The sequence below is a fragment of the Nannospalax galili genome, unplaced genomic scaffold, assembly GCF_000622305.1.
Source record: "Nannospalax galili isolate Female #2095 unplaced genomic scaffold, S.galili_v1.0 scaffold471, whole genome shotgun sequence".
NCBI classification, from domain to species: domain Eukaryota; kingdom Metazoa; phylum Chordata; class Mammalia; order Rodentia; family Spalacidae; genus Nannospalax; species Nannospalax galili.
In genome coordinates, this window is record NW_008330333.1 from 1075988 (window position 1) to 1083488 (window position 7501).

General features: G+C 49.3%; 3 non-coding genes across 3 annotated transcripts; 2 read left to right on the forward strand and 1 right to left on the reverse strand.

The window, feature by feature from the left end:
- Positions 1–574: 574 nt before the first annotated feature.
- Positions 575–647, reverse strand: Trnak-cuu. Its single transcript has one exon. It is a non-coding gene; the product is annotated as a tRNA-Lys (tRNA).
- A 721-nt stretch (positions 648–1368) lies between these two features.
- On the forward strand, positions 1369–1440 carry Trnap-ugg. Its single transcript has one exon. It is a non-coding gene; the product is annotated as a tRNA-Pro (tRNA).
- Positions 1441–3361: 1921 nt separating this feature from the next.
- Trnap-agg lies at positions 3362–3433 on the forward strand. Its single transcript has one exon. It is a non-coding gene; the product is annotated as a tRNA-Pro (tRNA).
- The last annotated feature ends 4068 nt before the right edge of the window (positions 3434–7501 follow it).

The following is a 7501-nucleotide window of genomic DNA, read 5'->3' on the forward strand; positions in this document are numbered from 1 at the left end:
ACTTCCTGAGGCTGAAAATTCACTTTACACTGTTATTCTGTAACGTGCAAGGTGAAACTATGTGTTTGATTTTTTTTTTTTTTTTTTTTTAGGAAGAGCAGCCCTGTGGTTCAAAGATGATTTTGTTTTTGGGTTTCTGAATCTGACTTTCTAGAGACTCAACCTGCAGCAGGAAACTTGATCACTTCCACTTCTTGATGCAGCCTGGTTAGTCATTGCTGAATCTTGGGAATTTCAAGGAGGTCCCAAGAAGCAGAGCCCTCCTTGAAGTATGCCACAGGCAAGGACCTGAACATTCTTTGTACTACACCTGGAATTTTTATGTAAATTTGACATTCAAAAAAATCAAGTATATAAAACTTAAATATTCTACAAAGCAGAGAGACCGAAGAAATAAAGGACTCCACAGCATTTCTGTAGCCCACATTTTGTTGGAACGTGGAAACCTGAACTCTCATACAAGTCACAATCTACAAGTTGCTAGAGCAAGTATCAAACATAGGTTGGAGTACTTTCCCTTTCTCTGGATCTCAGCCTGATCACAGGTTGCATGGTCACAGGTTGCAAAAGTACTCGCCCAACGTGGGGCTCGAACCCACGACCCTGAGATTAAGAGTCTCATGCTCTACCGACTGAGCTAGCCGGGCAACCACAACACAGCACTTTCCCCACAGACATCTTGGAGTTCTCAAGACTTCCGGGTTCTGACACGAGAGATGGATCTTGCATCCTAGGACATGCTCTAGAGTGCACGTCTGCATCCAGGGCGAGCGTCCATTTCCAAACTCAGAACAGGCGATGGCAGGGTGTTGCCGCAAGGACAGGCCAGGGACACCTTCCTTTTCAGGATCTAGTAAGATCTGGCTATCTTGCCACGTGCAAGGGGGAGGTAGAGTCTGGACCGTTCGTACACCCGCCGGCGTGGGAAGGAACGAACCGTTCCTCAGTCCAGTTCTAACTTCTCCCACGTCTCCGAGCTGCGTGGTCTTCAGGGCTGAGCTCAGGCCGACGTGGACTTGGCCAGGGACAGGATCTGCGGGATCTGTGTGCGATCCGGCTCTCCCCGGATGCTTGCGCTTGCAGTTCTGTCGCCTCGGGGTGCTGTACTTGGATCCTGTTGGGGTGAAATTTCTGGGCTGGAGTCCACCCCCACTGCTGAGCCGCAGGGTTGGGGTGAAGCCTGACCTCCACCGGACGTGTGGCAACTTTCTCTCAGTGTAGATGGGGCGGAGTCTCCCCCTCTCTCAGCTTCCCCGAGTTTACTCCAAAATAACGAATGACTTTCTCTAGGCAGGAACGACCATAGTGTAGCCAGCCGGAACAGGAAGGAGGCTTCCAAAGACCAACATTTGGCTCCATACGCACGGTGGCTCGTTGGTCTAGGGGTATGATTCTCGCTTTGGGTGCGAGAGGTCCCGGGTTCAAATCCCGGACGAGCCCGTCTGCTTTTGCAAACACTACTCAATTTTGCAGCATAAAGACTGAAGCTCGAGAGTGCAGGACCCAGGGACCCCCAGTGGCTACTACAGATGGCAAGGTGGGCAACCTGTGCGCACATACAAATGTCCACTTAGCCAGGTGGGACGCAAGTCCGGCGCTCACGTGTTGGCGAACCCCACTCACACGAGTAGCCTGAGACCCACTTTCTGCGACCCAAGACGGGAACAAGTACAAACCGCTCCCAGCCACCCTTGTCTCCGCTGACAAGTGGGAGTCGTGTACCTTGCCTCACAGGGTCCATAGATGGCATTTGCTCTGGGAGGATAGTTTTCCTTTGAGTGTTGTAGGATGGTCAGTTCAAATTCTGTCTGACCCATGTTCTGAAATGTCCTTTTCCCTCTGGGAGTGCTGCCCTGGAGCCTGCCATAAGTAAGGGGAGGAGACCACCTCCGCAGAGGCTGTGTACCCTCAGCCTTGGGACTCGCCAAGGGCCAGGGGCCACCATGGTGATGCTCCTCCCTCGGGCTTGTTTCTGAGTACTGGAAGAACAGCAGCATCTTAATAGGTTGTGTTATATATTGTTCAGGCACTGAAAGACCATTATAGGAGAAGAGGACTGCTACTAAGAGATAATGTGTTGCTCACAGAGAGGGCATGTAGTCCTGACTAGCCATATCTGAACCTGCGTTATAGGCAGGAACCTGCATTGTGGTGTTCACGGAAGAGACCAGGAATGTTAGCAAGCTTATGTTTGGCTAGTTGTAATGATTCCAGCAGTCTCTAGGCATGTGGGCTGTCCGTAATTATCTGGCATCTGGCTCTGGGTGACTTGTCCAGGTAGACTCTGGCTAGAGCATGAGATCTGGAGAAAAGAGGTGGTTGTGGGCTCTGCACAGTGGGTTTGCATTTGAAGTAGTTGTTCCAGAAACATTAGGAATTGACTACTCAGTCTTTCCAGTGTTCACCAAGCCCCAGACGTCTAAGCATCAGAATGGTGAGGACTAGCGTGTGGGCAGAAGTAAGTGGCATCTAAAGCTGGAACAAGTGAGGACATCTGAATCCTGGCTTTGCCGAGGTCCATAGGGATCACTCTGCCTCTTCAGGAGAGCTGAGCATAGGCCCAGAGCTCCAGGCATCACCTGAAGCGTGCCAGTGGGCCTTGTCTCTGACCTAACACCGGTTTCTTTTCTTAATCCAGGGTCCTGTGTGCTGGGCCCCCTTTCTCTTGCTTCCTGACTCTTGATCTGTTAGGCACAGTCAGGTCTCTTACTTGGAGCCCTGGGCCTAATAGGTTGCCTGAGGAGGCCTCACTGCCCTGAGGTCTGGAGTGGATTGAGGGGTAGCCAGGCTCCCAGAACATTTTGAAGATTCCTGTTCTCTAAGGGGAAGCCATTGCTTCCACATTGGCTAGAGGGCTCCACTTCTGAGTCTGTATACTTCCTCCTTCAGGCCTGACCTAACCTCCTAGTCACTGCTACACTGATTGCTGTTCTTATTCTACCCCCCCCCTCAGTCAAAACCCAGCTCTAGCAGGGAATGCAGAACAGGTCCTTAAGGAGGCTGGCTGGGTAGGTGGATAGATTCCAGGAGGGGGTGTGGGAACCTTCAAGAACTCCAGGGAGCTGGAGTTTGGCCCTAATCCTTAGCTGGGTGATAGCAGATCTTGGAGGTTCTTCCCCAAAACTGTGGTCTGTTTTCCTGGGGTAGGGGAAGAGCAGGATCTGCAGTAGGGACATTTTAACTTAAAGTTTGGGAATATGCAATACTAGAGTCATTTCCCACTCCCTTCCCTTCCTTACTGTTCCTGACAAACAACAGAAATAGGGGAAGTTCATGAAAGAGAAAGTGGGACAGTTGTAGATAGATGAAGATGGGGCATGATTAAACTCACCTAGGGCAACAAAAGCATTACCTATCAACTGGCTTGTTGGTCTAGGGGTATGATTCTCGCTTAGGGTGCGAGAGGTCCCGGGTTCAAATCCCGGACAAGCCCTGCTTTTAAGTTCAATAGTGGCATGGGTTGGGCTGCCAACTGATGCATGATAATTGTAGATACATTTCCCCTGTGGTTAAGCTGTCCTGCTTAGCAGTGCCTCCCCTAAAACCAAAAGTACAGTGTGAGGTTTTGGCCAATTGAGTTCATATACTCGTCCAACAGGAATATGGCATGGTCACTGTATCCACTGTAAAAGTAAGGGGAGCTGGTTGTGCACTGCCACAGCACTCTCTCTGCCCCTTGAGGTCTGATAGGACACACTAAATTCCAGTAATTATCCAAGTAATGAGTCTCATCATGCTAGCTGGGCAACCACGACAAATTTTAAATTTCATTACATATCCAGAAAGGTGGGCTATGGTCCTTTGCTGGTTTGTAGGCCAGCATGTTTGCTGACAGGCACCAGCAGCACCAGTCAGAAGGGAGCAAGAGAGGTGATGCCCTCTTAGTGTTATTGCTCTTGTAGGAGGCCTCAGGGATTGGACTCTACTTCAATATTAAGTACACAGCTCTTTGTAGGCCTAGGAAGTGAGCATTCCTTAGTTCTTGGGAGCAGCTAGTGTTGAAGCTTTGGCATGGGCCTAGATGTCCAGAGTCCTCAGCCCTCAACAGTGGCCAGTGTTAGGGACTCGGCATCTTCAGCTCACCAGCTTTGGGATGGAAGAGTAGAGAGGCTGCAGGACCCTGCCAAGTAAGAAAATCTAGGGACAGACAGACAAGACTGGGCATCCAGCTGGAGCCTTTCCCTGTGGGAAAGTCCTATGGTAGACCTGGGGGAGCTGAGCTCACCAAACAATGGGAGAGGGGTTCCCCATATATGATCAAACAACCCCTTGAACTTATACCCCTAAGATTACACTTGGCTTGGGGAACCTTCTATAGCACTTACTGACCTGGGTGGAACCACCTCTCTGCTGTACCCTGATTGGCTGCTATAGTGCAAAAAAGCAACCTGGGAGCCCTGGAAGAGTGAGGAGGTCTCGGGATGGAGGTTCCATCTCCCAAAATACTCCATCTGTGGCTCCAACTTGGACACAGAGATTGGAGGTAGTCCTGCTGAGAATAGGTAAGCCTGCTCTGGGTTACTGTATGTTGTATGGAATATCAGCATTCGGACCATGCCCAGCCTTAAATCACTCCATTTTATAAAGGGACAGCCCTGACCTGAGTCACTCCATTTTGATATAAATGCCAAGAAAGAATGACTCACTATTTTGTTAATACAAATAAACACTTACCATCTGCCACCTTACCAGTAGCCAAACGAATAAATGCCAAATAGATAATACCCCCTCAAATGTATTAAATCATATCAGAAATACCAGACACTCAAGCTTATTGATCACTCCGAATGGAGGCCCCTTCAGTTGGGACTATAAAAGCAGGAACACTCTAACACTGAAGTGTGGCTGGCACCCTTATTGTCAGTCACTTGGCTACTTATCAGGAGCTTTACCCAGGGGAATTGCCACAGCAGAGGACACCTGCCTAGGTCCCCCAGCCCCAGCTCTGGTACAGTTTGTGGGAAATGGAAATGAAATATACTGACTTTTCTAAGAAAGGGTTAAATGAGACAAAGAAAGGTCCATCTTCAAAGAAATTTGTAAAAGCACCACCTGGCAAAACTCTGGAGCCCAGTAAGCATTTTTCTAAGATTAAAGTTTGTCCTGCTCTCAAAAGCTCTGTTTTGTTTATCAGCTGTACCATTTTTAGCCAGCCTTGTAAGAGTGTAAGGCCAAGCTCTGACCACTCAAAGTGAAGCACTAGACCCCTTCGTATTAGGAATAAAAATCCAGCTGGACCCCAGCTTGGTGTGCTTGCTTGCTGGATTTAGAACAGCTTTATACTCTTCTGAAGAAGTAAAATTTTTTGCCTTGCTGAAATACTCTGGATTCTGTGGTCATTTTCTTGAAACCCCAGACTGACTCCCTCCCTCCCTCCCTCCATCCCTCCCTCTCTCCCTCCCTTCCTTTCCTTTTTCTTGTTGAGACAGGATCTCTCTGTAGCCCCAGATGGCCTGAAATTCATATGTAGACCAAACTGGCCTTGAACTCACAAAGATCTGCCTGCCGCTACCTCCTGGGTGCCGGGATTAAAGGCATGAGCCACCATGCCCAGCCCCGGACCCATTTCTAACAAGTTTCTGCTGCCTGCCATACAGCCCATTTCAAAGTGCCTCTCCAAACAGCCTGTACTCTGGACCTGCATCTGACATCTCTAACTGAACAGCTCTGCATCTGCAGTTCATTAAGACTTCTTATCTGACCTTCTACAGACTCCTTTTGCCAGGGTATCTGCAATCTGCCTCTAACTTTAGGACAGACAACCTGTCTGAACGCTGAAGCCTCTTTGTTGCATGCATGCATATATATTGATGTATTAAGTATAATGTGTGATCTGAGTTAATATTAATTGTGATTCTTACACCTGTAGTCCAGCAGAGGCAGACAGATCTCTTTGAGACTAAGGCCAGCCTGATCTAAATAGATAGTTCCAGGTCAGCTGGGACTACAAGGAGACTCTGTCTCAAAAAGCCAAAAAAAAAAAAAAAATTGCCAACAGCAGGTATCAAGCAAAATCAGGATCCCTTACAAATTGCAGCCGACAAAACCAATGTAGCTTGTGAAGTTAATGTTACTCAATAAGTTCTGGCATTGTGGAAAGACAAATCTGTCCCTTTGCTTCTGATATCAACATGCTCATGACACAGGACACAGGCCTTGTCTGCCCAGCTAGTGGGTTGGTTTAGGGGGAGAGAGAGGACTGGTACATCTGAGCCAAACTCAGTCCCTAGCGAAGGCTGTTCCAGCACCTCTAAGGCTGTACCAATGCCTATACCTGCTGTGGCAGCATAGATTACCCAAGGCTCATGCTGGATTTGGGATGGAGCATCAAATCTACGAGGCTGAAATAAAGAGCTTAGTCAGAAAATTGGAGAACTTGGGACATCTGACACAGCTAAAGGAGAATTATATCCTTAGACCAACAGCTAACTCCATAGCTTGTTTCTGGCCACTTCCATGCCCATTTCCTGAACCTGGGAACGGCATCTATGGGACAAGGATCCGAAGGAGACTCCTATGTATACAGATCTCAACTGTGGAAGGGAGGAACTGGGGAAATAGTTGTGTGTCTGCACCCCTGGTGGTGCTGGGCACAGGGATCTGCAGCTCTGGGTCCTACACGTTTCCCTAAGTGGGTGTACCAGTGTTTTCATCCATGCAAACTGAGGTCTATACTGGGGAGGAACTTGTGGGTCCTTTCCTGCTGCCACTGCCCCAAGCCAGAGACACTTTGATATGGGCGTGCGGGGATCTCGGGGTGCCAGCTGCTGGGCGTGGCACCAGTCTCCTGCGGGCCACTGGGGTGCACGTGTGTCCCGCACCGTGTTGTTGTGGGTCTCTGCTACCGGGGCTGGTGGCTCTGGAGGGCCACTGTCAGCCGCCTGGGCGGGTTCCGTCCCAATTTCCACCGAGCACTCCCTCAAGGTACGAGATCCACCGGCCGCCGGATCTCGTGGGAAGTGTGGAGACGGTGAAAGCAGGGTCTCTGTGGGTCATGGCTTACGAAGAGACAGCTCTCTCTGGGAAGAATGGATCGTAGGCAGTAAGACACAGAACTCAGCTCAGTACAGCTCCTTTATTCAGTGACTCAGCTCGGCTCAAGGTCTTGGTGATTCAGCTCTGATGAATTAGGGGGAAACCAGGATATTTATACTGTGGGGACAGTGGCAAAAGCCTTAGTGGATAGGTGCTTTCAGGATGCCCCATTTACGTGTGGTGGTGGGCTTCTGCCAGGCTGCCAGACATTGTCTGAAAATCACACAGGAAAACCTGGCAGTTTCAGAGCCAGAGGCCGTGTTTCTGTGATGGCTACTTCAAAGATGAGTCAGGAAGAGAGTAGGAAGGCACCCTGCTGATAAAAGGAGCCCCTGCATTGAACGCCGAGCCTGTGGGCTATCCAGACATGGAGAGACTGCTACTTTACACAACAGGGGTCCCCAACATTGTTTCATTTAATTTTTTTTTCTATTTTCAACTGCATAAGTAGGTGTATCTCAAGCTA